This window comes from Cryptomeria japonica, chromosome 10 (genome assembly GCF_030272615.1).
Source record: "Cryptomeria japonica chromosome 10, Sugi_1.0, whole genome shotgun sequence".
NCBI classification, from domain to species: domain Eukaryota; kingdom Viridiplantae; phylum Streptophyta; class Pinopsida; order Cupressales; family Cupressaceae; genus Cryptomeria; species Cryptomeria japonica.
The window spans coordinates 140,644,319-140,671,809 of NC_081414.1; positions in this window are offsets into that span (position 1 = coordinate 140,644,319).

A 27,491-nucleotide genomic window follows, 5' to 3' on the forward strand; every position below is an offset into this window, starting at 1 on the left:
TAGTAAAGTTGTCATTGATTTCTTGATGGATAATGTTGTAACTAGATTTGGAACACCTGCAAGATTGGTGATGGATAATGCGATGTGTTTCAGATCAGAAGAGTTTGTAGGCTTTTGTACCAGTCATGGAATACTCATGTCCTACTCTTCCCCTTATCACCCTCAGGGGAATGGACAAGCAGAATCCAGCAATAAAAGCTTGTTGAATATCATTAAGAAAATCCTAGAAGAGAATAAAAGGTCTTGGGATCAAAAATTGAAGTTAGCTCTGTGGGCAGATAGAATAACAGTTAAGAAATCCATTGGAATGTCACCTTTTGAATTAGTCTATGGTGCCCAAGCCAGATTGCCAGTAAATAATCTTCTCCCAGTTTATAAGTTTTTGCAAAGTGAGGACATGGAGATATCTGAACCAATGGAAAATAGAATGATCCAAATTGTAGAAATGAAAGAGCTTAGAACTTCTGCCCATAAGAGAAATCAGAAGATCCAGTTGCAGTCAAAATATCTTTTTGATAAAAGGACATCACAAATGAAGTTTCAAATTAACGACATGGTTCTTCAGTGGAATGCAAAAGGACAAGATAAGGGAAAGCATAAGAAATTCGAATCACTATGGATTGGCCCTTTTGTGATTTATGACTTAAATGGTAAGGATTCATATTTCTTGAAGAATATGAATGATGAAATACAAGAATTTCCAGTGCATGGACAATTCCTGAAGCATTATTTCTCTTAATGTCCATGCATGGTAGGTCCTTTGTTTGTACATATTTTGTTCCTTTCCTGTTTTTCTATTTTGGTCTATTTCTCCAGAAGTTTCTGAGTCTTCTTGTGTTGACCTTGTGGTCAACCATCCCTAGTCAGAGCCACTGTTATCATTGATTAAAAATGGGCTTTTCTTTTCCCATAATTGGCTATGGTTTTTTGAAATTTTGAGTAAGGCGCATTTTCAAATGCTTCAGCTCTGTTTTAGGCCCTAAGGGTTTAGGGTTTTTTTATTTTTAAATTTCCTGATGTCTGTTTAAAACCCTCTAGTTTCTATTCTTTCATTACTTTATCCACTTAAGTAATGGGTCATGGGATTGTAGGAAGTGTCCCCCCTTGTCGTTTGCCTAGGCGGTCATGTTAATTAATCACAAAAAATTTATGCCTTATGTGTATTCCTCCTAAAGTTGTCAGGCCCAGTAAGTAGTGTGCATCTCGCAGATGGATCTACGGCTTTCGCTATTTCGCTAGGTGAAGTTGTGCATAGTTTAAAACTAGTGAAGTTGTGAAAATGACATGGCATGCCAACTAGGTGGTCTAGCTAGTCAATGAGGGCAAGTAAAATGGCAGCACGCGGCATAAGCTACAACAGTCAGCAAGTCGGGATTAAAGGTTAAAAGGTGGGTCCCAGAGGTGAGTCACGTCATAGGTTAGGAGATGACATGGCAGATATAGGTTTCAATAATTAATTAGAGCCTAGTGCTTTCTCTCGTCAAATAAAAAAGTGACATGTCAGCTCTGAAGATGACTATACACCAGGTGTTCAAAGTCAGCCAGAGGGCCCACCCCTCCCGAAGCCTATTCAAATGGTCAAAAGTCGATCAACTAAAAAATGATCTGATGGCCCGTGCTATTTCGCAAGGGTAAGATGCTCGTGCTTTATACCCTGCAAAATAGCGAAAGTGAACGAGGACCGTCCATGTGTCATGATGGATGGTAATGTGTCTAAGGACATGTGGTCTTAGAAGAAAGTTGTGGGCCCGCCAAGGTGGAACTGGCGGTATAAGAGAAAGACATGCGGCCAGCGTTGAGTTGAATGCGAAAGGCATTTCAAGGCCAGTGGTTGAGTGCCACATGGTAGCGCGTAGCCAATAGAGAAGCGAGATGCAGTGCGGAGCCAAGGCTGTTAGTTAGTGTAATGGTTGATCAAGTTTCTTTTGATCGAATGGTCGACGCTATTTCGCAGGACCAAGTTACCCGATAGTTATGCTTCGCGAAGTTACGAAAGAGCGAAAAGAAAGACTTGTAGGAACATTGTGACCCATTGGAGAAAAAAATACAAATTCTCCTATGAATTCAATTTTGAAGTCACGACCGAAGCATGCGGAATCAATGTTGTAGTTAAGACCCTGGGTACAATATATGATTTCCCATCAACTGGATGAAGATATCTTTTTAAAGAATTATTGCAAAAGAGCGGATGTAGAGCTATCTTCTTCAGGTACAGAGCAAGTCAATTTAGTTGCAAAGCAAATTCCTTCGAGTTAAGAATAGGTTTTCTCGTACTCTTGTGTAGCAATTTCTGTGTGGTGTGTTTCAGATAAGATATTGATTCGTCACAAAAGTATTTAGGGGCGGTATTCATTTCTTATGTTTTTTTTTAAGTGGCTCCTAAAAGAGAATTTTCTGGCAAAGTCAATTATTCAGAAAGAAGTATCTGTGATGATTTTCTTGAATAGTTGATGTTGTCAACTAATCAGGCATCGAAGGCAAAAGAATTAGTGCCTAGAGCTCCCCATTTGAAAATAGGAGAAGGACTGTATGACAAGGGTAACTAGTTGAGAGACCCACAGGTTGGATTGTTTGGGTTGGGGTTATTTAAGATTCGATTTGGAATGAGAAATTCTCTGGCCACGCAAAACAATATTTGGGAATTAGATGTTGGGAAATTGGTAGTCCCAGGGGTATTTATGGACATAGATTTGTTGACCCAAATTGCACTCAACTATGATCCAGTCACAAGAAGCATTCTGGATATAAATGGAAAAACCCTTATTGAGATTAATGCTGAAGAATTCAAAAATGCTTTTGGGCTTAATGAGTTTACCAATTTTCTAGAGCCCATAAATTTCAAGTCATAAGCTCAAATTTATAGTGCACAGAGGAATCATCTCAGGAATGAGCCACTCAAGGAATTTTTTGTAAAGATAGGTGGGTTGACAGTTCTAGGACCCAACACAGAAGAACCCTTTTCATTGAGTATGTTCACCCTTAGGGCTAAGGGAATGTATTGGGCACTTTGCCAAGTTTTGGGAGAAGATGCTGAAGCAAATATGCCCAATCACTACCTGTTAATGATTGCTCAGATTTTGAATCCTTCTCTTGCAATTACATTTGATTATGCTTCTTTCATTGCTGACGCTATCCATGGAGGGTTAACAAGAATAAAGAATGGAAAGGTCGATAGGCCTTTTGGATGGTACTCACTCCTGATGCATCTATTTCTTTTCAAAGGTGGTGATTACTTTGCCAGTGGATTGGACCTTGTCAAGGACAAAGAAGGAGAAAAGATGCCAGTACAACAATGGAGTACTGTGTTGTCATGGGATAGGGAGGATGCCAGTTTCTTGAAGTTTGACAAATACTTTTCATCCAAGATTAGGACTCTCCTCTACTCGGAGAACCCAAGAATCCCCAAGGTTCTTTTGGAATTCATAAGACCAAAAGAATTTGCAAAGAACATAAAAATTGTTCACAACTGGGGTGACATTTATTTGTATCCAGTCTCGACAGTTTTCAAAGTGTTTGGTTTTAGAGGCAGCCCATTCTTGCTACCTTACCAGGTCCCTCTCAAAGTGGGAATTGCAGAGATCCTTAGACAAATTGGTGGTGTACAAGAGGCAGAACTGACAGGCAGGGGTAAAGGGAATATTTTCCCTATAGTTACCATAGCCCACCAATTTGTAATAACAAAAGGGGGTTGGAATTGCTTTGAGGATTTTCTCAAGCCTTATCATTTGTCTACTGTAGTATCTAGGTGTGTTGATCCAGAAGACTTCTTCAACGACATGTTTAGAAAGACAACAGCATGCAGAGGTAGGCCCCATCAATTTCAGTTTCCTGAAGACCTCATCAGAAATGAGTTTGATCTTCATGAGCAAGAGCTGAGGAAAGAGAAATGGGTGGCTTATAAGAAACCCTTGGATTTCGTGCATCAGTTTGATGCCAGCCATGACCCATTGTCTAGTTTTTTCCCTCTGGAGGAGAAAATAAAGTTTTTAATTGTTTGCTTTGAGGATGTGATGCAGACCTTGAAGGAGAAGAGAGAAGTTCTAATCAAAGGCAACCCTAAAAAGGCAAGAGTGGTCCTAAGTAGGTCAGCTTCCGGCAAAGAAATCCCTCCTGGTGATTATATACTGCATAAGAAATCTAGTTACAGTGTGCTGATGCCTACAACAGGGGAGCCCTCTACCTCTAAAGGAAAGAGGAAGATACAAGATGTCATTGACATCCAAGAGAGCCCAAAGAAGCAAAGGGTAGGGAAAGAAGTACAATTGGATGCACCTTTGTATTCTCCATCCCAATCCCCTATCCACATAGGAGATGAGCAAGCAGCAGCTGAGCAACTCCTACAGTTAGGCAGTCTAGGGGAAATTGCCTACACTTATGATGAAGTGGAAGAAGGAATGCCAAAAGAACACCTTGCTATTGAAATGGACATTACCACCAATGAACTCAAAGGCCAAAAGTGGGATCCTGAGCTAAAGCAGGCAAGTAATGCCTTCTTGGCTGACAACAATTTTGTCACATCAGAAGCATTTATGCAGTTTATATGGAAACAGAACATAGATAAATACAATGCTAGATGTGAAAAGAGAAAAGGTGAGCAACTTATTAAAGATCAAGCCCTAGTAGAAGAGGAAATAAAGCAAGAGATGATGGATGAATTCAAAACCATCACCCCTAAGCAAGGGAGAGATATGGTGGCACAAGCCGGAGTGCTTATTTTACTTGAGTGGGATATAGCAGATGCCCTAGTACTAGATGCAGTGAGGAAGGAGACTAAACCCATGGAGGGAATTACTTTCAGTAAGGATAATGTTGCACTCGTCATGTGGTCTCTCAAGAGAAATGAGATTAAGAAAAGCAAAGATACCCCAGGTTCAAGTTACCTTGGTGGGATGATGGTGAAGAGAGTGCAGAATACAGGGGTAGTGGAAGCTGCTAACACTATGCTAGAGTTTGCAAAATTTAGTGTTGCAGTAGCAGAAAAGGAAGCCAAAGAAAAAGAGATCCTCCAAGTCAAGTTGGAAACAATTTTGAAGGCCTATAACAGTGCTAAGGAGGAGGTAAGAGGTAAGGATAGCATCATTGCTTAGCTGAAGAGCCAGTTGACTGGACAATACCATCAAGGTGAGTCTTCAACACTAATGATCTTCTCTTCTCCTGTAAGACCTCCACCTAGTAGCCCTATCATTGAGTTTCCACCATCTCCAGCACCCACCAGCTCTCAAATGGTTGAGATTACTCCTCAAGAATTTAAAAATTTAAAACAGGCTCAGGCCTTATATGCAAAGAAGTATGAGGAGAGAGTAAGGGCTGCAATTTCTAGTTTTGCAGATACAATGAATGCCTCATTGCTATATAATAATGTAGGTAAAATTTTGGATATATGGAATGAGCTCAGGGGAGATAAGGCCATTTTGACACCTATTTTTGACAAGTGGAGGCCTAGGGAGCAAGATTTAGAGTTTATATGTGCATCTTATGATGAAGCAGGGGCCAATCCTATCATTAAATCCACTTGTGACATCACCAAAGATTTAGTACAATTAGCAGCAGAGGTGGATAATGTTGATAGGAAAGTTAATTGTGCAAAAAGGAATATACTGATCAAGTTTTTGAGTTGCTCCCAAGAGTTTTTGCTAGCCCAGATCAACTGAAGGATAAACAAATCTGGCTTAAGGAGATAGAAGCCAAACTGTCAGCAAGAATTAAAGGAATTATTGATCTAGATGATGCTTCTTTCTTTGTTATAACAATATAGGAGATAGAGAAAATTAAGGCACATTATAGTTTTCTCAATTTAGAAGTCAACAAAATGAGAAACTCCTCGAAAAGGTTGACCAAAGCAAAGGCTAAAGTGATTAATTTTTCATGGCCAACCGATGATTTGTATAATGAGTGGACAACTAAGTATGCCACCCATGATCCGGAATAGTTGGAGAGTGCCCCTGAAAAGGTAGAAGAAGTTACAACCGAATAGCCTGTTGAAGAAACTGCTGAGGCCGAAAAGAGCTTGTAACTGTTTTTGTGAAAAGATTGTAACCTCTTTGTTTTGAAAGAAATGATTGTAACAAACTCTCCTCGAGAAGTCCGAAGCTTTGTGCATCCATGTTATTATAAATGGATACCAAGACTAGAGGAAAAGGGGATCGCAAAGAATTGTAAGAAAATATAGCTGAAATTCATAGCTGAGCTTTTCTAAGTGTAATGGAGCAAATTCCAAAGTTTTTGTAATACTTCTTTGAAGAATAATATCAATATGCAGACCATCGACTTTTGAGTAAACTTTGTGTTGTCTTTGAGTATTCCTGCAATTTGTTTACTACTTTCATTCTGAATAATCTAGGGTTATTTTGTTTGAATGGGGTTGCAAGGCAATTTTTAGTAGATGTGATCGCTAGCTTTTCTCTTTAGGAGGGAAATTAAAGATGCGAGGATCATTCCTATCGGTGAACTCTTTGTAGGGAACTTTGAATCTTGATGATCATGGTTTAATTTGATATGCATAAATTCTTATAAGTGTTAGGCATATATAAGAATTAATAGAAGTCGAGCCAATGGGATGTGTGAAGATATTTTGTTTTGGGGAGTATTGTCTGAATTTTAGATGACTATGTGACCTTGGATATGGCATCGGTATTGATTGAAGTTGTCTATTACATGTTTTGTTGGTCACAATACTGAATATGAGTATAATTTGCATTCTTTTGTTTCAGTTGGTTTCAAGGTGATTAAATCCACTTGTTTTCTGGACTGGTTTGTTGTGGGTTTATGTTTGAAAGTGTGAATTTAGTTCACAAAGGTATACCCACCTGGACTCTGAGCAAGTCCGAAGTGTAGAAGGTTTATTTAAACCTTGTCATATGTTGTCTTGAGAATTTCCTTATCTTTGATATCTCTTTTGCACCAAGTTCAATCATATTATATTAAGGATGTTAAAGAGAATCAGATTTTGAAGACAATAGGCTGGAGGTCACTTAAATCAAAGCCTCCTTGCCTCTTTGTTCAAGGCCTACACAGGAGGAGGAATGCTAGAGTTGTTTTTCTGCCTCTATGCATTTGCTTGAAGGTTTCAATGCCTTATAATGCCACATTGCTTTGTCAAAGCCTCTGTAATCTTCTCCAACTTCAATGCCATGTCCAACAAGCACTCTAACATTTATCTTATAGGTTTCATTGCTCTTCATAAAATACACAAAATTTTATGCCTGGCAATGTGCATTCATCAAAGTTTATGAGAACCTATTGCAACATTTTCTCTGGATAAATTGATGCTAAAGTGCTATTTGAAATTCCAAATGGTTTGAAATCTCTTTACCCTCCATTGGCTTCCATGCAGGGAGGAAGTTGTTGTTGCTGCTAGAGGGAGAGCACGTGAGGAGAAGAAGATAATGTTTTTCTTTGCTCAAGGAAAACCCTCCCAACAGCATGTGAAGGCTAGATGGATAAAGGAGGGGGCACGTGATTGATGGAGGAGTTATTGCTAGAGCTCTTCAAACACCACATGCACTTGCCATAGAACTGCAACTCCAAAACACCACATGCACTTTTGGAACTGCAGGCTACCATTAAAATTGCAGAAATTTTAACATTGTAACCACGCCACACACCACATTTTCTATTTCCTAAGGGAGGAAGCTAGCTTTGGAATGGCTTGAAGGATCTCATGGCCAATGATTGGATTTGATAGATGTTTTATATGCCATTTGTATCATCCCCATTGCATTCTCTGAATTTTTCATTCGCCAAACACCAACTGTCCCATTGAAACCAAAAAAATCAATAAAAGTCCCATTCACTAAACACAACATCCAACCTGGAGGGAGATGGGAGGCATGTGAGGGAGGATGATTTGGAAGGTTTACTTTTTTGCTCGACACTTGAAACAACACCTGCCAAATCTGCATTTCTTTGGAAACCTCATGCTACTCTTTTCTAGAACTTGTCATCACAAACAATTGTCAAACAAAATAATGCTCAGTCCTTTTAACCAATAGAATGGTATCTTAATTACTTGGCTACAACAAGTATTTGACTGAAAGAAAGATCTTTATTTTAATCAGTCATCGCTCTATGCTAGGCCCATGATATCCACCTTTTAATAGTCATAAGACTTCTTTAGAACTTCAGCATTCTCACTTAATAATATATTGGTCAATTCAACATTCCATTTGAACTATTTAAGGTTTAAACTAGATTTCAAGACACACAGTCATCAATCCATAAACAAAAAGTAAACTAAAGTCACCTCTCACCATCCCACTAGCGAATTGCAATCAATCTAGGTCGGGCCCCAAAGTGGGTCCGACTAAAAAAAAAATTGTTTTCACACAACTGACCTCTGAAATGCTTCAGACACCTTAAACACACCTCTGGAAATGATCGGCATCACTTTCGGATCATTAAAATGTGTTTCGCAACCTTCAAGTAATTACGCCTCATTTTCGCATTTAATCGAGAAGACGTAATTTTCAAACTTGTTAAAACACCTTTCTGGATCTAACCGTCTGATAGGGGTGTACTCTGATATGAAAGCATGAAATCTACCATACAGTTTCTCAAGATGAGTCCCGAGCGAAGAGATATTAATCAGCGAAAATGACAAATTGACTTTGTCGACACTGCGGACCTGATGAAGTCAATGTCCTGGCAACACATGATGCCTTTTTCAAAAATATCAAATGACCTTCGTAGGCCCTCAAATTTGAAACATCGGTACCTTGAAGTACATATTAAAACGTGGAAATCTCAGTTCGATCACAAGACTAATAGGATGCAAATGGTGCACTCACAAAAATAGCTACATTAACTGATATATCACTGAAAGTACGGATAACTGAAAACAATGGCTAAATGAACTCTTTTGCAAATGGACTAAATGGATTGGTAAGAGCCTGAAAATTGAAACGTAGCTCATCATTTATACTGACATCAGCCCAGAACAAACAATATGACAGGACGCTTACTGAAGCAACTTTTACACTTATGCGAAATAGGGCTCCAACTAGCTGTCGAAACAGGGACTTGCCAAAACGCACAAACTGCAAACGGATTTGGCTATGAAAACTAAGCAAATGGATTTGTTAGAACTTGAAATTTTGCAAGATGACTCACATTTATGCATAAAATCCAATCCACTTTGAATTTATTGATGATGATCAATAGGGCAAAAGATATAATTGCTCAAAATATGCTACTCAATAAAATCTGCATTTGTGCCTAAAATACACTTTCAGCTCACCCCTCAAAATGGGTACCTGGTAAACTTATCCAAATTGAATTCTAAAAATTGCACATCACTGAATAGGTGGAATGAAAGGTGTGGGACATGAATCCCAAGCCTTACCCTCTGAAAATCAACTGGCTCCATTTTACCCCCTTGCTAACTAGACCATTCAAACTGACTTATTTGGAGATGCAAAGCAAAAATTTGAAGTGGGCCTCAAAAATTGACTCAAAATTAATGAGTCCCAATAGTGGCTCTAACTTGATTGCTAGATCAACAGAAGAATCCAGATATCTATGGTTAAGCAGACCACCCAAAAATGGATCATTCTTTTCTTCTCAAAAATAGGGCTTCCTTATTCTACCCAAGCAGCAGGACACTTTATTGAAAACCACACAATTGAAAGCAAAGCGACTGTACAAAATTTACAAATTATAAATGGACCTGGGCCATCAAAACTAAAATCAATTCTTACCTCTGTCAAACACTTGATTTTCGTTTCCACTAACCAAAGGTAAGATGAAATCATCATTCACATCTGCCTGATAAAAAACACTTCCATTTCTAATCAGCTGATCACATAAAACATAATCAGTAGCATGTTCATAATCATGATATCTCTGAAAATCAAACACATGCTGAGAGGGTTGGTCACTAGGTGAGCAAAGAGTGCCATATTTTTTACCATTACTTCTCTGCTGAAATGAGAAGTAATCTGACTCCCTCTGAAAGTTGGGAATATCAAACAGATACTTATTGCTAGTTTGCTGAAATAATAAACACTCTTTCACAATAATATCCTGCAAACTAGAGAGGAAAACTTCCTCATAACATGACTGCACTTCAACTTGTTGATCACAATTTCTATCAGTACTTTGCATACATGAAAATACATGATTTTTACTTGCCCATGGTTTATTTCCTCCTTGAAAATCTAAGAAAAACACCTCAGATCTATCATGTCTTTTAAAAGGTAGATCCACATAATGCATATCAAAGCCAGAGTTCATATCAACATATGAATCTACATCATCATACCTATCAACCATATATGCATTATCATTTTGTCTATCAAACATAGGAAGAGAATCAACATCATATGTATCATTTTGTACACCCTCAAAAACATCATCAGAATCAAAACATATACTGAGTGGGTATGAAAGATTGGGCACATCTTTGAATCCATATCTCTGAAAATTAGCATCTAAGAGTTCTGAAATTTGCTCACTACTTAGTGAACCTCCTTCATTTTCATTTTCCTTGGCTTCATCCTCTGAGCTATAAACATTGTCCCAATCTGATAAAGGTATTGGATCTACAATGCTCATGTCTCTATGCACATTTATTTCATCATCACAACAACTTGCATCTGCATCATATCCTTTATCACGCTACTCATAAGGTGTTGCTAGATGTTGCAACATAGTTTCATAACTTTGTTTGCCAACATTTTGTGGATTGAAATCAACAAAAAAGTGATCTACATCATTAGCATCTGAAACCTCAACGGGCTCATGATTAGTTGAACAATCACTATTCTCACAAATTTCTTCTCACTCTGAATACACATCTAAACTTTCATACTAAGAATAATCACATTCAACATCATAGGAGGTACATCCACTCAGGGGCTCATCTCCTTCATTATTATTAATCTTGTGTATATTTTCAGATTTAATTCTTTCAATCATATCTATCCATTCTTTAATACATTCAACACATTCTTCTCTGAAGGCAGTAGACCAATTAACTGAGTCAATCTCATAAAGCTCTAAGAATAACTCAATCAAAATAGACTCATGGGGTCTAGCATTAGCTGAAAGCTCATTTGATGCAGCTAAAAATCTTCCATAGAAAACATATGATGATTCTTCTTTTTTTCTTGTCCCTACTTTCCTTTTTAACAACCAGACAAATCTCTCTTGGATCATTCAAAGACATATTATAATTTCTCTATTGATCTCTTTCAGATTTGACAAAGGATTCTTGGATCTAGGAACTACATCTGGATCCATCAGTTTTATAGCATTCACTGAACCATTATCATGCATCTTACTATTTTATAAATTCTTTTAAAAACATTGCAGTCACTAATTTTTCAAAATTATACACACTTCTCCCATTTCTTAACTGAAATTTATTTCAAAACATGAAGCATGCATACTACAAATTTTCTTTTCCTCTCTACGGTGACTGTTTCACCTCATAAGGAACAGAGTTATTTCATGAATACCTTGAGAAATACCTGGAGTAAATTTGTTGCTGTTGTTTCTACTTTGATATTCGGTAAGATCTCCTTGAGATCTTCTAACATTATACACTGATCTTCGTATAGAGTCGCCACCTCCTTTATGGAGGAAAATATCTTCAATAAATTCTTTGGGATCTACAATCATAAAACCCCAAGCAGCTGGAAAATCTTTGATGCAAGTTCACCAAATATTTTAAAACTTTTACCACAATGAACACTGGTGCAGAGATCTTTCAGAGTTGCCACTCACTGCTGTGAAAATTTATAAAATCATTTGTAGAACATGAACAGATCTGAACTCACACAAAGATAAAAGGACAACAAGTTTTCAACACTTGGCACACAACACTACCAGGCACATAACTGCAGATCTAAAAATGCTTTCAAATTTACAACACTTTTATGACTCTTTCTCAAATGGATATTGCACAACTCTGGGATTCGATTCAACATGAGTTATTACAACACCTCCCCAGCAGAGTCACCATTTTTTGTTGTTCACCAAAAGTGATAACCCAAGAACACCTGCAAATCTATCTATGAGATAGCCAATCTCAGTCTATGAAACACATTAGGGGACAACATAACATAGGACCCTAATTGATCCTCCTGCACTTTAGGTTCTGCTAGACCTAGGGGGGGACACCCTTTGATGCTTTGAATACAACAATTACAAACACATAACTGCATCAACACTAAGAAGATAAATCTTTTCACAAGCTCACCAAATCTAGAAACACACTACAGATTGGCTAGATCTATATAAATCATAAATGAAAACAGAGTTTGGAATGAGAAGAACACACCCCTAAACATAAAGGGAAATATATTTTTCTTTTAAAATATATATCTGAAACCATCCCCAAATCTATCAAAGACCAGTGCCTTGTTCATTGGGCAACATAGTCACACACACAGAAATACAAAATGTTAATCACAGCTGCAAATTTGTTTTCCTTACAAAATATCCCTACATTAATACCTTATACTAATGCATTACTCAGATCCATTCACAAAATTATCAAATCTGGGACACATTCCACTATTCATGATTGATTATAGAATTTAAAAATTTCCTTGAAAGATACCCACAAACAATCACACAACCTCCTTGAAATTGACAAATTTCATCCTCCTTGAGGATTAAATTCATAATACTGAAATGCATACACAGAAACAATATGGTGGGAAATTACTCATGCTTGACACAAGTAAGACTTGCAATTGGAAAACAATCTCTCATCATGCAATGTAGCCTCTATACCCTGAAACAAACCATAGAACTTTACACATCTGGATCAAGAAATTTCAGAAGATGGAAGCCATGAAAATTGGAGCATTCTCACAAAATTTTGGAACCCTTACAAAATGAGAAGAATTGGGAATAAGAAGGAGAGGGAACCAAATCAAATCTGCAACTGAAATTGCCAAGTATCTCCTCTCTAACTGAATTTCACTCCCTTGGAAACTGCTCCCAAAATGTCCCACATTTGTCAAAATTAACTGTCTGACCAGATTCCTCATTCTGAGAGCTTTCCGGTGATAGATAACACTTGCCATTTTGACCAAAAATGGAGCCTTGAGCGAATTAATTCCTTATGTGCACACATCATTTAAATTTTGGAATTTTCAACATACTCTGCACTATATAATAAACATGATTTTAATTTTAATATTTTTGCTCCCATTTGGCCTGATGCCTTTCCACATGGTGGCTTTTGATTGGTTGATGGGGTCCACTAGGTGCCACCTCGAATGACACCTCATCACTCCACTAGGGCCCACCTGCTGGACCGTTGACTGGACCTGCCACCTCATTCGGGCCCGGACTGCAATCTTCCTTTCGCCATTTCGCGGCCTTTATCCGGCGTGCATCTTCACTCCACGAAATTGCGTGAGCCCTCGATCTTCATCAAACTTGCATGTTCTTTAACCTTGCTCATTTTCGCCATTTTTGCCATTTCACGTTTTTCTATTTCGCGGACCTTAACCGGCGAGCAACTTTCCTTCGCGAAATAGCGCGAACCGTTCGATCTCCCGAAACATGCACGATCTTTACCTCTTTTCAACATTTCGCAGGGTGTAACTCGCATGCATTTTCGGCCCGTGAAATCATGCACTTCATCGAATCCTTTGCAACCTGCTCACTAGTTAAGCCGACCCTTCTCTGGAAAATTTGGCTATTTGCCTCGAGAAGCGTGCCTGCATGGGGTCTAGCTAGTCACTGCTCAGTCACCTTCTCCATCACCTTGGGATGCGCACCCATGCATGGGCCCACCTTTGGCGCCCATAAGCACCGTCCGTCAAAAGCCCAGAGGCTTTGACATTATAGATGTGTGTGGATTTGGTTATAAACATCAAAACTTTTCCCTCCATAGTGAATGTGGGATAATGCCATTTTCCTGAGACTGCATTTTGAAGGTTTTTCTGCAACTTTTAATGGTGATTTTAAAACTTACATTGTTTGGAAGATTTAAAAATCTCTCCTCCACCTTCTATGGCATCTACATTTGCTTAAAGGTTTTTATTTTCTCCTCAATGCCATTGGGAAAAGTTTAGCCCTTTTACACTTGTGCATTTTCTAATTTTCTGAATGCCCCTTGTATAGTATGGCTGAGAATGTTGGGTTTACACCTGCCTAGTGCTTTTGCTAAAATGTTTCCATTGCTATTGCTAACTTTTTCAACCACCATGTGAAGGGGAAAAAACTCCACGTCCAGCAAGGAGAATGCACTGACTGGTATTTGTTTATTTCAAACTGCAAATGCGCCCCCCTTTCTACCACGTTCTAGATAGTTTGCATTTGATTGGCATCTTCTGCTATTCCTTTCCTCTACCATCTATGCAGGGGGGTTATTGGAACACTATTGCAAAATTTCATTTGCTACATAGAGGACAGAATGGACCTAGACTTCCACGTGAGGAGGGGATAGTTTGGCTAGAGATCATTTAAATCAAAGCCTCCTTGCCTCTCTGTTCAAGGCCTATGCAGGAGGAGGAATGCTGGAGTTGTTTTGTTGCGTCTATGCATTTGCTTGAAGGTTTCAATGCCTTGTAATGCCACATTGCTCTGTCAAAGCCTTTGCAGTCTTTTCCAACTTCAATGCCATGTCCAGCAAGCACTCTAGCATTTATCTTATAGTTTTCGTTGCTCTTCATAAAACAGATAGAATTTTATGTCTGGCAATGTGCATTCATCAAATTTTATGAGAACCTATTCCAACATTTTCTCCAGATAAATCGATTCTCAAGTGCTATTTGAAATTCTAAATGGTTTGAAATCTCTTTACCCTCCACTGGCTTCCACGCAGGGAGGAAGTTGTTGTTCCTGCTAGAGGGAGAGCACGTGAGGAGAAGAAGAAAATGTTTTTCTTTGCTAAAGGAAAACCCTCTCAACAACACATGAAGGCTAGAGGGATAAAGTGGGGGGTACATGATTGATGGAGGAGTTATTGCCGGAGCTCTTCAAACACCACATGCACTTGCCATAGTACTGCAACTCCAAAACACCACGTGCACTTTTGGAACTGCAGGCTGCCATTAAAATTGCAGAAATTTTAACATGGTAACCACACCACACACCACATTCTGTATTTCCTAAGGGAGGAATCTGGCTTTGGAATGGCCCGAAGGCTCTCATGGCCAATGATTGGATTTGATAGATGTTTTATATGTCATTTCTATCATCCCCATTGCATTCTCTGAAGTTTTCATTCGCCAAACACCAGCTGTCCCATTGAAACCAAAAAAATGAATAAAAGTCCCATTCACCAAACACCATGTCCAACCTGGAGGGAGATGGGAGGCACATGAGGGAGGGTGATTTGGAAGGTTTACTTTGCTGCTCAGCACTTGAAACAATACTTGCCAAATCTGCATTTCTTTGGAAATCTCATGCTGCTCTTTTCCAGAACTTGTCATCACAAACAATTGTCAAACAAAATAATGCTCAGTCCTTTTAACCAATAGAATGGTATCTTAATTACTTGTCTACAACAATTATTTGACTGAAAGAAAGATCTTTACTTTAATCAGTCATCGTTGTATGCTAGGCCCATGATATCCACCTTTTAATAGTCATAGGACTTCTTTAGAACTTCAGCGTTCTCACTTAATAATATATTGGTCAATTCGACATTCCATTTGAACTATTTAAGGTTTGAAACTAGAATTCAAGACACACACTCATCAATCCATAAACTACAAGTAAACTGAAGTCACCTCTCACCATCCCACTGGCGAATTGCAATCAAGCCAAGTCAGGCCCCAAATTGGGTCCGACTAAAAAAAATTTTGTTTTCACACAACTGACCTCTGAAATGCTTCAGACACCTTAAATACACCTCTAGAAATGATCGGCATTTCTTTTGGATCATTAAACTGAGTTTCACGACCTTCAAGCAATTACACCACATTTTCGCGTTTAATCGTGAAGACGTAATTTTCAAACCTATTGAAACACCTTTATGGATCTCGTCATTTGGCAGGCGTGTAACTTGATATGCAAGCATGAAATATACCAACCAGTTACTCAAGATGAGTCCTGAGCGAAGAGATATTAATCGGCAAAAATGACAAACTGGTTTTGTCAACACTGCAGACTTGATGAAGTCAATGTCCAGGCAACACATGACACCTTTTTCAAAAATATCAAATGACCTCTGTAGGCCCTCAAATTTGAAACATAGGTACCTTGAAGTACATATTAAAACCTGGAAATATTAGTTTGATCACAAGACTTACAAGATGCAAATGGTGTACTCACAAAAATAGCTACATTAACTGATATATCACTGAAAGTACGGATAACTGAAAACGATGGCTAAATGAACTCTTTTGTAAACGGACTAAACGGATTGGTAGGAGCCTGAAACTTGAAATGTAGCTCATCATTTATACTAAAATCAGCTTGGAACAAACATTATGGCATGACGCTTACTGAGGCAACTTTTACACTTATGCGAAACAGGGCTCTGACTAGCTGTCGAAACAGGGACTTGCCAAAACATACAAACTGCAAATGGATTTGGCTATGAAAACTGAGCAAATGGATTCGTTAGAACTTGAAATTTTGCAAGATGACTCACATTTATGCATAAAATCCAATCCACTTCAAATTTCTTCATCACAATCAATAGGGCAAAAGATATAATTGCTCAAAATAGGCTACTCAATAAAATCTGCATTTGTGCCTAAAATGCACTTTTAGCTCACCCCTCAAAATGGGTACCTGGTAAAATTATCCAAATTGAATTCTAAATGTTGCACATCATTTAATAGGCCAAATGAAAGGTGTGGGACATGAATCCCGAGCCTTACCCTCTAAAAATCAACTGGCTCCATTTTACCCCTTGCTAACTAGGCCATTCAAACCGACTTATTTGGAGATGCAAAGCAAAAATTTGAAGTGGGCCTCAAAAATTGACTCAAAATTAACGAGTCCCAATAGTGTGCTCCCCTGAGCAGATGTTCTCTTCTACCAATCATTTTTCTCATTCTACTACTCTCCCTTTGGCATCGATGACAAAGGATATCAATTAATGTCAATTGAGTGTAGTTCTTATCGGGATCCCTATAACCGGTGGGTTACAATCTGATATAGATCCGCTAATGCAAAATTAAAGCTATTAGTGAACCTCTCACTATCCTTCAATGGTGCTTCTATCCTTTGGATGGTACTGGTGAGTATGTGCATTTTCTCTTTCGGTGTCTTAAGTCCTAGAACAAGTGCCTCTGATATCTCTTTTTTCAAAGAGATGAGGATGTCTAGTTTCAGACCAAGTCTGCATTTGAGTTCCTTAGCCTTGTGTTTTATACTTTCCATTTTCTTCTCCAATTTCTCAAGTTTCTCCTCAAATCTAGCTATCTCCTATTCTATAACTGATATGGGTTCTGATGAACCAATGGGATTGTCAGCTATATTATTTGTTTCTTTTTGTGCTATGCTGATTTCCTTGTCAATATCCACTATCAGAATATCAGTCTTGCAAGTATCTCTGTACAGTTCCTTGTCAATATCCACTGTCAGAAGATCAGTCCTACTGAATGTCTCCTCATTAATCTGATCAACTGTCAAAAGATTGCCGGTGATGTACTTAGACAATGTGTCTAGTTGACTCAAAGAATCTTTATTTTCCACATTGCACTTGGGTGCAATCGGTTTCAATAAAGGAATTGTGTCATCAATAGCATTATATGCCTATGCATTACACTCTATGATTTTCTTAATGGAATCCAATAATAACTCTGTTACATTTGTCAGTCTGAATTCTGTTAAGGAGGAACCAAAAGATTGTCTAACTACCTTAACGATCTGCAATCCACTGGTGTGAGTAACCTCTTTGCTTATGTTGACCTCTGGTAGGTTAGTTTGAGTCTGCATTTCTACTAGCAAAGGTTTGGGTTTCTTAGCCATTGTCGATGGCACTATCTCTGTCTGAACCTTTTCCTCTTCATGTTTCTCAGAATGTACCTCTGTCAGTTTCTCTATGCTTTCCATTGCCAGTTTCTTTGATTGTGTCTGAATGTGTCGGTTTCTTTGTGCTTTCCATTGCCGGTTTTTCTATAAGTACCTCTAAACTATCTACTGCTGGTATCTCAATAGATTTATCAGTAGTCAGTTGCTCAGTAGGTTTTTCAATGTCTACATCAATGGTATCTATCTTTCCACTATCCAAGAGATTAGTTGATTGTTCAGTATGTGTTTCAATCCCAATCTCAACATTTCCAACTGTATCCTCAATATTTGTCTCAACTGCAATGTTTTCTGCTGATGGCTTAGTTGCCATATCTCTCTTGTCAGTTGATCCCTTATCAACCACAATGTTGACTTCTTGTGTGTCAATATTCATGGTATAAAATACTTGTGAATCAAGATTAGGACCCTCATGTGTAGTTTCCATACTCTCCACATTATTTTTTACCAATGGTGTATCAACAGTTTGTGCCAGTGGAGTATCAGAAGGAGGTGGGGGCAAGTTATCTGTTACTTTTATGCTTGGAGGACCACCTACCTTTCCTTTACCTTTATCTTTTTCATTTTTATAGACTTTGAAAGTCTTTGGTCATTTAAGTTCTTATTGCTTTTCCTTCTCTACAAAGAAGATATCCCATTTGTCTGTTGTCTCTTTAGTGATCTCATTTACTCTGTCAACCATTAATGCTACATGCCAGTGACCAGTGGAAAATATAGTTCTGTTTGCCTCACTTATCAGTTCATCAATCTCTTCTGCTGATCTTACTGGGTGAACTACAAGTAATTTCTTTATCTTTATCTTCTTGTCTAGTTCAACAATTGCTAACCTTTTTGCATCTAACCTTTTGTACAAGTCACTAGGTAGATCATCTACAACTTCTATCAAAAATTTCTTATAAATATCTAAGTGTAGAATAACACTATTTTCTATGCTTTCCTTTTCTTCATTAGTGAAAGTTTTATACAACTTGCTGACATTTGACAAGTTACCATCTTCAGTTATTTCATTCAAAAGGTTGTCTAAGGGAGGGATGATTTGTTTTACCTTTTTCTTCCTTGGTGTCATTTTCTTTGCCGGAGGCCTTTCTACCTATTTTTTCTGTCTTGTTCTTTTAAGATCAGGTGAGGATACTGGTGAGGGTTTTATTTTTCTTACTACCCTTTTGAATTCAGGTGCAGAGGAGGAACCCATTGTATAAATACATTAATCTGCCTTTAGGTTTGAATGCTTGAATGATTTGCTTCACTTCTCATTGTGGATGCCTTCACTCGAGTTTTTCATGCTCTAAGGAAATTTGAATGCTCGGTGAATGAAAAAGAGTGAAAAACACTTGCTTTATAATGTCATTTCCTTCAACTACCACATTAAATGTCCACTGGTTAAGTGAAACTTAACACATCTGCCAGTAAAGAAGTAATTCAACTTCTCACCATCAACCAAGGGTAAACTAGCATGTTTTTCAATTTGTTGCTATACCCCTAAGGGATTTATTTTTAGTTAGATGAAGAATCTCCTACCGGTGGAGTGATACTCTATTCTACTGGTGAAGGAATAGCTTCATTAACATTCCGATCTAACTTTCTAATCAATTATTTTGAAAATTCTTGCTTTACTTCTTCAACCTTCTCTTTACCTTTCAAACTAGGTCCTTTGTTATTTGCCAATGATGCCTTACTTCTACAAAATTTTGCAATATGTCCAATCTTGTTACAAGCATAACAAGTCACATTATTTTTTTGAATAGCTTTTCCATATCCTATGCCGGTATGTGTTTTGCATTGATTAGATAAGTGTCCAAATCTTCCACAAACATAACATCTTACATTCATTTTGCATTTTTCTAAATTATGACCAATTTTGTTGCATTTAAAACATTGACCGATGGGTGCATTGGTGTTTTGATAGTTTCTAGATCTACAGCGATTTTTTTTATGACCATACTTGTTACAGTTAAAGCATTTTCCATTAAATTTGTAGCCATTAGGTTATCTTACAGGTTTATTATGATCATGATTGTTTGCAGTACTAGAGCTTTCACCAACTTAAAAGCCGAGACCATTAGTATCTCCATTAGGTTTCTGATTTTTCAGCATGTCACCAAGTTCTTCTGAGCTTTTCTTGAATTTCTCCTTGTGTTGATTTGCAGTAGCCAGCTCATTTTCTAAGAAATCTTTCTATCTCACAAGTTTAGTTTTATCATGCTCCAAGTGATTCATATTTGTCTTCAACATATGATTTTCATTTCCAGTATCATTGATTCTCCTAGTCAATTCATCTTCATTCTTCTTTTAGTCTTTAATGTCTTTACAAAACCTCATAGTCATATCTTACATCTCATTCCTTAAGGTCATGTTTTCTTGCTTCATCTTGCTTACAAGGTCATCATCACTCTATATCTTCTCATGAAGTTCTCTTCTTTTGTTCCTACTAATAGTGAGATTTTCTTGAAGTCCTTGAATGATTTCTTGTGGAGCCTTTAGATCATCTTCAAGTTTCATATTTTTCATCTTTTATGCATCGTAATCTGCAAGAGTTGTATCTAATTGCTTTCTCAGGTTTTCCATCTATACTGGTGTCAGAATCTTCCTCAAGTTGTTAGGCTTTTGAAAATAGAGGACCAGGCTCTGATGCCAATTGTTAGGCTTCCCAAAGATACTGAGAAGGGGGAGTGAATTAGTATCTTGTCGGTTAATAGATTTTCTAAACTTATTAAAAAAATTGCATTCCAAAATAGTGTACCAGTAAACCATAAATAATACAGTAAATAAGATCAATAACCACAACATAGAAAGCACACCATAACACAATATGTTTAATGAGGAAACCCGGTGTGGGAAAAACCTCAGTGGGATTTATGACCCATAATATTCACTCAGTGGCCAATAAATGAATATTACTTACAATAGGGGCCTGCACATGTAGGAAGGCCAACTGCCTAAAGCTCACTGCTTAATTACAAAAAGGGAAGTCTCACTGACTTACAAAAATAGATTATGCAAATCCAATATCATGTATTGCTTCGGTTCGGCATCTGCTATGCCAGGTTCTATACAAGTTTAAGCTCATCCAACTTCCATAAACCTTATTCCAAAATCTGCCTTATTATTCACATGTTTGCATATACCTATTACATTCCATACATACAATACATTCACAAATGATCTACAAGATCTCATACTTATATGAGTCCTATTACAATTCGCCTTGTCGGCTTACAAAAAGATTTTACAATTAAACACAAAATAAAATCCTGTCGGCTGGGGTGCTAGTAATCATCTTTGCTAGTGCATGTGCTAGTGCCTGTTGGTGCCATATGATTGTAAGGTTGTCATCAATGACAATACCTTCAATCACCTACAATTTCTCATTGGAGTGTGCATTTGCCAACATCTAGAACTTAGACTAATGGAAATATCTTTCATTTGAACTCTGGTGAGAAGGCTTGCTTGATTGCTCAAATTGACAAAAGTTGGTTATGGCATAATAGGACGTGTCACGTAAATTTTGATTGCATAGTGAAGATCAGTTCAATACCATCTATCAGAGATTTTCCCAAGATTGTTAAACCTCATATTTCGATATGTAGAGAATGTCAAATGGGTAAGCAAGTTAGAACTTCTTTTAGAAGTATACATGATAAATCTAATGAAGTTATTGATCTTATTTATACTGATTTGTGTGGACCGGAAAGGACTAAAAGATTTCAAGGTGATAGATATTTTATGTTACTTATTGATGACTACTCTAGAATGTCGTGGGTAGCATTTTTGAAAGAGAAATTTGAAGCTTTTGATAAATTCAAAATCTTTAAAGATATGGTTGAGACCGAAATAGGACTGAATATAAAATGCTTAAGATCAGATCATGGCGTTGAGTTCAAAAACTTTTCTGAAAGGAATGGTATTAGGAGACAACTTTCTACCCCAAGGACTCGACAACAAAATGGATTAGTGGAAAGAAAGAACATAACAATTTTGGATGCAACAAGGTATATGATGATACAAGCTAGACTACCTGATATCTATTGGAGGGAAGTTGCCAATACAGTGGTTGTTGGCATATGTGCAAAGTTTGATGACATGATGGTGTATGTTGTCATTGATGTCAATATGTTGAAGTATGAACTTGTATATTGAAGTAAGAAAACTAGCAAGTGAAATGGTATGATGGTATGAAGTGAACCAGTATGATGGTATAAACCAAGATATGTGAAAAGGTGAACTGGTGTGTTGGAATGTGAACCAGTATATGCAAAGTTTGTATTGGGGTTCCATTTGATATGATTAACAGTTGGTAGTCTCAGTTTTAGGGTTTTTGGTTGATGCATTCCAAGTTTGTGTGATTTGACCAATGACATCCTGTAATGAGTTAGCATTGAAATGAAGATGAGATCATGTTTCCATGTCATCTTTGTGTGCGTGAAGAATCTTCTTGAGGATCTTGCATGAAGAAGATTGATTCTATCTACCTTGGAAATGTGAAAAATCCTAGTAAATGGTGGAGAGTGCGTGATGGGTTATCAGCTTCTAGAAGTAGTGAATAACAGACGATGGAGAACATCTTGAGATCTGTTCAAGACTGTTTTATTCTATGCAATGCTTTTGAACGGTCAAGAATGGACCGACTATATTGTTAACCTAGATGCTTAGGGTTGTAGGTTTTAGCTACCGACCTAATTTTTGTCTATAAGGTCGATGATGATTCTCATTTGAGATTGTTGAAAAATGCTATGTGTGTATCCAAGTGAAGAGATACTTGATTCTTGGCAAACCGGAGCAATGAGTAGAGATCTATAGAGTGTGATTGCAGTAGTAAAGGAACTGAAGTGGATCTACCTTGGCATTAAGTGTTGTTATCATATCAGTGTATTACCTGTTGATTTCTAACCATTTCAACCATTGGAAAATCCCTTTACCGAGTATCTTTAACAGGCTTTTGTAAATCCTTTAATAGGGTGACTCAAAATCATTGAGTTCTTCAAATCCTCTTGCGAGGTAACCTTTAGTAGGGTTTTAACCTTTAACTGAGTAATTAGCCATCCCTTAACCAAGTTATCCCTAGTAGGATCGGTTCCTACTAGAACCTATTGTCGCTGTTTTTTAAAATTGGGTTCTTTCACCATATTTGGCTATGGTTTTTGAAAAAGTTTGTATAAGATGTGGCCCCAAATGCTTCAGCCTTATTCTAGACCTAGAGGGTTTAAGGCTTTTCTAAGTTTTGCGCTTTATCTTTTGTTTTGAATCTCCTGGTTTCTATTCCGTCGTTACTTTATTTCACTTAAGTCATGGGTTGCGGGGTCGTAAGAAGTGTTCCCCCCTTGCTATTTCCCTAGGCGGTCATGTTAATTATTTGAAAATTTTTCACCTTTTATTATTTCCTTCTAAAGTGTTGGGCCCAGTAAACACTGATCAACTTGGGGAAAGATCCGATGGTTGGCACTATTTCGCAAAGGCTAAGTGCTTTCCCTTTAAGGCTGCGAAATAGCGAGGATTAATATCAGCCGTCCATGTGTCATGCGGAGGAAGTGAAGGTTGCGGCTGTCAAGAAGGTGGGGCCCCCTCTACGTGGTTTTCTCTAGCGTATTAGAGGGCAGCACGTGGCACAGGCCGCCACAGTCAGCATTTTAAGATTAAGGATCAAAGTGGGCCCCAAAGATGAGTCAGCTCATAGGTGGAGGAGACCTGGCAGGGATAGCTCTTACAATTCATTGAGACCCCGTGGCTCCTTCCAGCGAATGAAAAGTTGACAGGTCAGCTTCAAAGATGACAGGGTGCCAGGTGTCTATGGCGTGTCAGTGGGCCCACCACCTCTGAGAGCTCCTAACAGGGTTTAAATGCCGAGCAAGTCGAGATAAGATCTAACGGCTCGCACTATTTCGCAAGGGTAAGATGCTCACACTTTAAGGCTGCGAAATAGCGAAAGTTAACCTGGACCGTCCACGTGTCTTGATGACACGCGGTCTAAAAGGCAGCTGTGGGTCCCTATAGTGTATGTTTGACAAATGAAAAGTTGACAGGTCAGCTTCGAAGGTGACAAGAAGCCAGGTGTCTATGGCGTGTCAGTGGGCCCACCATTCCTGAGGACCTATTCGAAGGATTAAAAGGTGATTAACTTGAAAGATAATCCAACGGCCCGCGCTATTTCGCAAGGGTTAAGTGCTTACCCTTTAAGGCTGTGAAATAGCGAGGATTAATATCGGCCGTCCACGTGTCATGATGATGACATGGCAAAAAGAGAAAGGCACGGGCTCGCCACAGTATAAAGGGCGACATTCAGCCAGTATCAAAATAGAATGTGAGGGGATTTTCTAAGCCAATGGTCGGATGCCGCGTGGTATTATGTAGCCAATAAAAGACAGGACTTAGACTAAGGACAAAGCTGTCAAAATGAAATTCACAGAGAGACACTTGCAGAAAGACTGCGGCCCGTTGGAGCTAAAATATGAATTCTTGTATGAATTCGATTTTGAAGGGACGGTCGAAGCATGCGGAATCAATGTTACAGTTAAGGCCCAGAGTACAAGCATTTGATTTCCTAACAACCAAGTAAGGATACCTCTTAAAAGGATTTTTGCAGAGGAGGCAAACGTAGAGTTATCTTTTACAAATACAGAGAAGGCGAATTGGTTGCAGAGCGAATTTCTTCGAGCAAGCATCAGGTTTTTTCTTATTTTGCAGCCGTTCTTGTGTTGTGATACGTGAAACTGTTCTCGTATAGCAAAAATAGTTTCAGAAGTAATATTTATCTGGTTGTATTGCAAATGGCTCCTAAAAGGGAATTTTCTGGTAAAGTTGATTATCTTGAAAGAAGTGTGTGTGATGACTTCTTAGAGCAGTTGACGCTGTCAACCAACCAGGCATCTAAGGCCAAAGAATTAGTACCCAAGGCTCCCCGACTGAGAATTGGAGAAGGATTGTATGATAAGGGTAATTGGTTAAGAGACCCACAGGTTGGGCTGTCTGGGTTGGGGTTATTTAAAATCGGTTTTGGAATGAGGAATTCTCCTGCTCCTCAAAATAACATTTGGGAATTAGATGTTGGGAGATTGGTAGTCCCAGGGGTGTTCATGGATACAGATTTGTTAACCCAAATGGCATTAAATTATGATTCAGTTACCAGGTGTATCCGGGATGTGAATGGAAAAACCCTCGTGGAGATAAATGCAGAAGAGCTGAGAAAAGCGTTTGGGCTTAGTGAGTTTACCAATTTCTTGGAACCTATAAACTTCACACAATTAACTCAGGTATACAAGGCACAGAGGACTCATCTCAGGAATGGGCCTCTCAAAGAACTTTTTCTGAAAGTGGGAGGGTTAGCAGTTGTAGGGCCCAATACACAAGAGCCCTTTTCACTAAGTATGTTTACCTTAAGGGCAAAAGGGATGTACTGGGCACTTTGCCAAGTTCTAGGAGAGGATGCTGAATCTAATATGCCAAATCATTATCTGTTAATGATTGTTCAAATTCTGAATCCTTCTCTTGCTATTACATTTGATTATGCCTCCTATATTTCTGATGCTATCCATGGAGGACTGATGGGGATAAAGAATGGGAAGGTGGATAGGCCATTTGGGTGGTATTCACTATTGATGCACCTCTTCCTCTTCAAAGGTGGAGATTATTTTGCCAGTGGAATGGACCTGGTAAAGGAAAAGGAGGGAGAAAAGATGCCGGTACAATTATGGAGTACAGTATTGTCATGGGATAGAGAGGATGCAAGTTTTCTAAAGTTTGATAAATACTTTGCATCCAAGATAAGGACTCTTCTTTGCTCTGACAATCCACGAGTCCCCAAGATTCTTCTGGAATTCTTAAGACCAAAAGAATTCGCAGAGAATGTCAAGATTGTTCATAACTGGGGTGATATGTATTTATATCCAGTGTCCACAGTGTTTAGGGTTTTTGGTTTTAGAGGCACCCCATTTTTGTTACCATACCAGGTTCCCCTCAAAGTGGGAATAGCTGAGATTCTCAGACAAATTGGTGACTTGCAAGAGGCAGAGTTAACAGGCCGAGGTAAAGGGACTATTTTCCCTACAGCTACAGTAGCCCACCAATTTGTAATCACCAAGGGCGGCTGGAAATGTTTTGAGGATTTCCTCAAACCCTACCATTTGTCCACTGCAGTGTCAAGATGTGCTGATCCGGAGGACTTCTACAATGGTGTATTCTGGAAGAAAGTAGCATGCAGAGGTAGGCCCCATCAATTCCACTTTCCTGAAGACCTCATCAGGAATGAATTTGATTTGGATGAACAAGAGTTGAGGAAGGAAAAATGGGTAGCTTACAGGAAGGCCCTGGATTTTGTGCATCAATTTGATGCTAGCTATGACCCATTGTCTAGCTTCTTCCCATTGGAAGAAAAGATAAAATTTTTGATTATTTGTTTTGAGGATGTGATGCAGACAATAAAGGAGAAAAGGGAAGTTGTAATTAAAAACAACCCTGAGAAAGCAAGAATGATTTTGGGGAAATTAGATCCTATTAAAGCCATCCCTCCTGGTGATTACACCCTGCATAAGAAAGCAGGTTACAGTGTGTTGGTGTCTGCAAGAGGGGAACCCTCTTCATCCAAAGGGAAGAGGAAAGCACATGAAGTCATTCACATACAAGACAGCCCAAAGAAGCAGAGGGTGGGGAAGGAGGTGCAATCAGATACACCCTTATATTCCCCATCCCAATCCCCTCTCCACATTGGAGATGAACAAGCAGCAACTGAATACCTATCTCAGTTGGGCAGTTTGGGGGAGATTGCGTATACATATGATGAAGTGGAAGAGGAGATGCCAGAAGAACCCACTGAAGCACAAATGGACATCACCTCGACTGAACTCAAAGGCCAGGAGTGGGATCCTGAGATAAAGAAGGCCACTAGTGCTTTTCTAGCAGATGATAGTTTTGTGACATCTGAAGCATTCATGCAGTTTATATGGAAACAACATATAGATAAATATAATGCTAGATGTGAAACAAGAAAGGCAGAACAACCAAATAAAGATCCAGCCTCGGTGGAGGAAGAAATAAAACAGGGGATGATGGAAGAATTCAAAACCATCACTCCTGAACAGGGGAGAGATTTAGTAGCACAAGCTGGAGTGCTCATTTTGCCAGAATGGAATATTGCTGATGCTCTGGTGCTGAATGCAGTGAGGAAAGAAACCAAACCCATGGAAGGGGTTACATTCAGTAAAGACAATGCTGCTCTATTCATGTGGTCCCTTAAGAGAAATGAGGACAAAAAGGGTAAAGACACCACAGGGACAAGTCACATTGGCGGATTGATGGTCAGGAGAGTAGAAAATACAGGGGTAGTAGAGGCTGCTAGCACGGTGTTGGAGACTGCCAAATTTAGTGTTGCAGTAGCTGAGAAGGATGCTAAAGAAAAAGAGGCTCTCCAGCTCAAATTGGAAACAGTCTTGAAGGCTTATGACAGTGCCAAGGAGGAAATAAGAGGCAAGGAGAGTATTATTGCCAGATTGCAGAGCCAATTAGCAGGACAACGTCAACAAGGTGAATCTTCAACATTAATGATCACCTCTTCT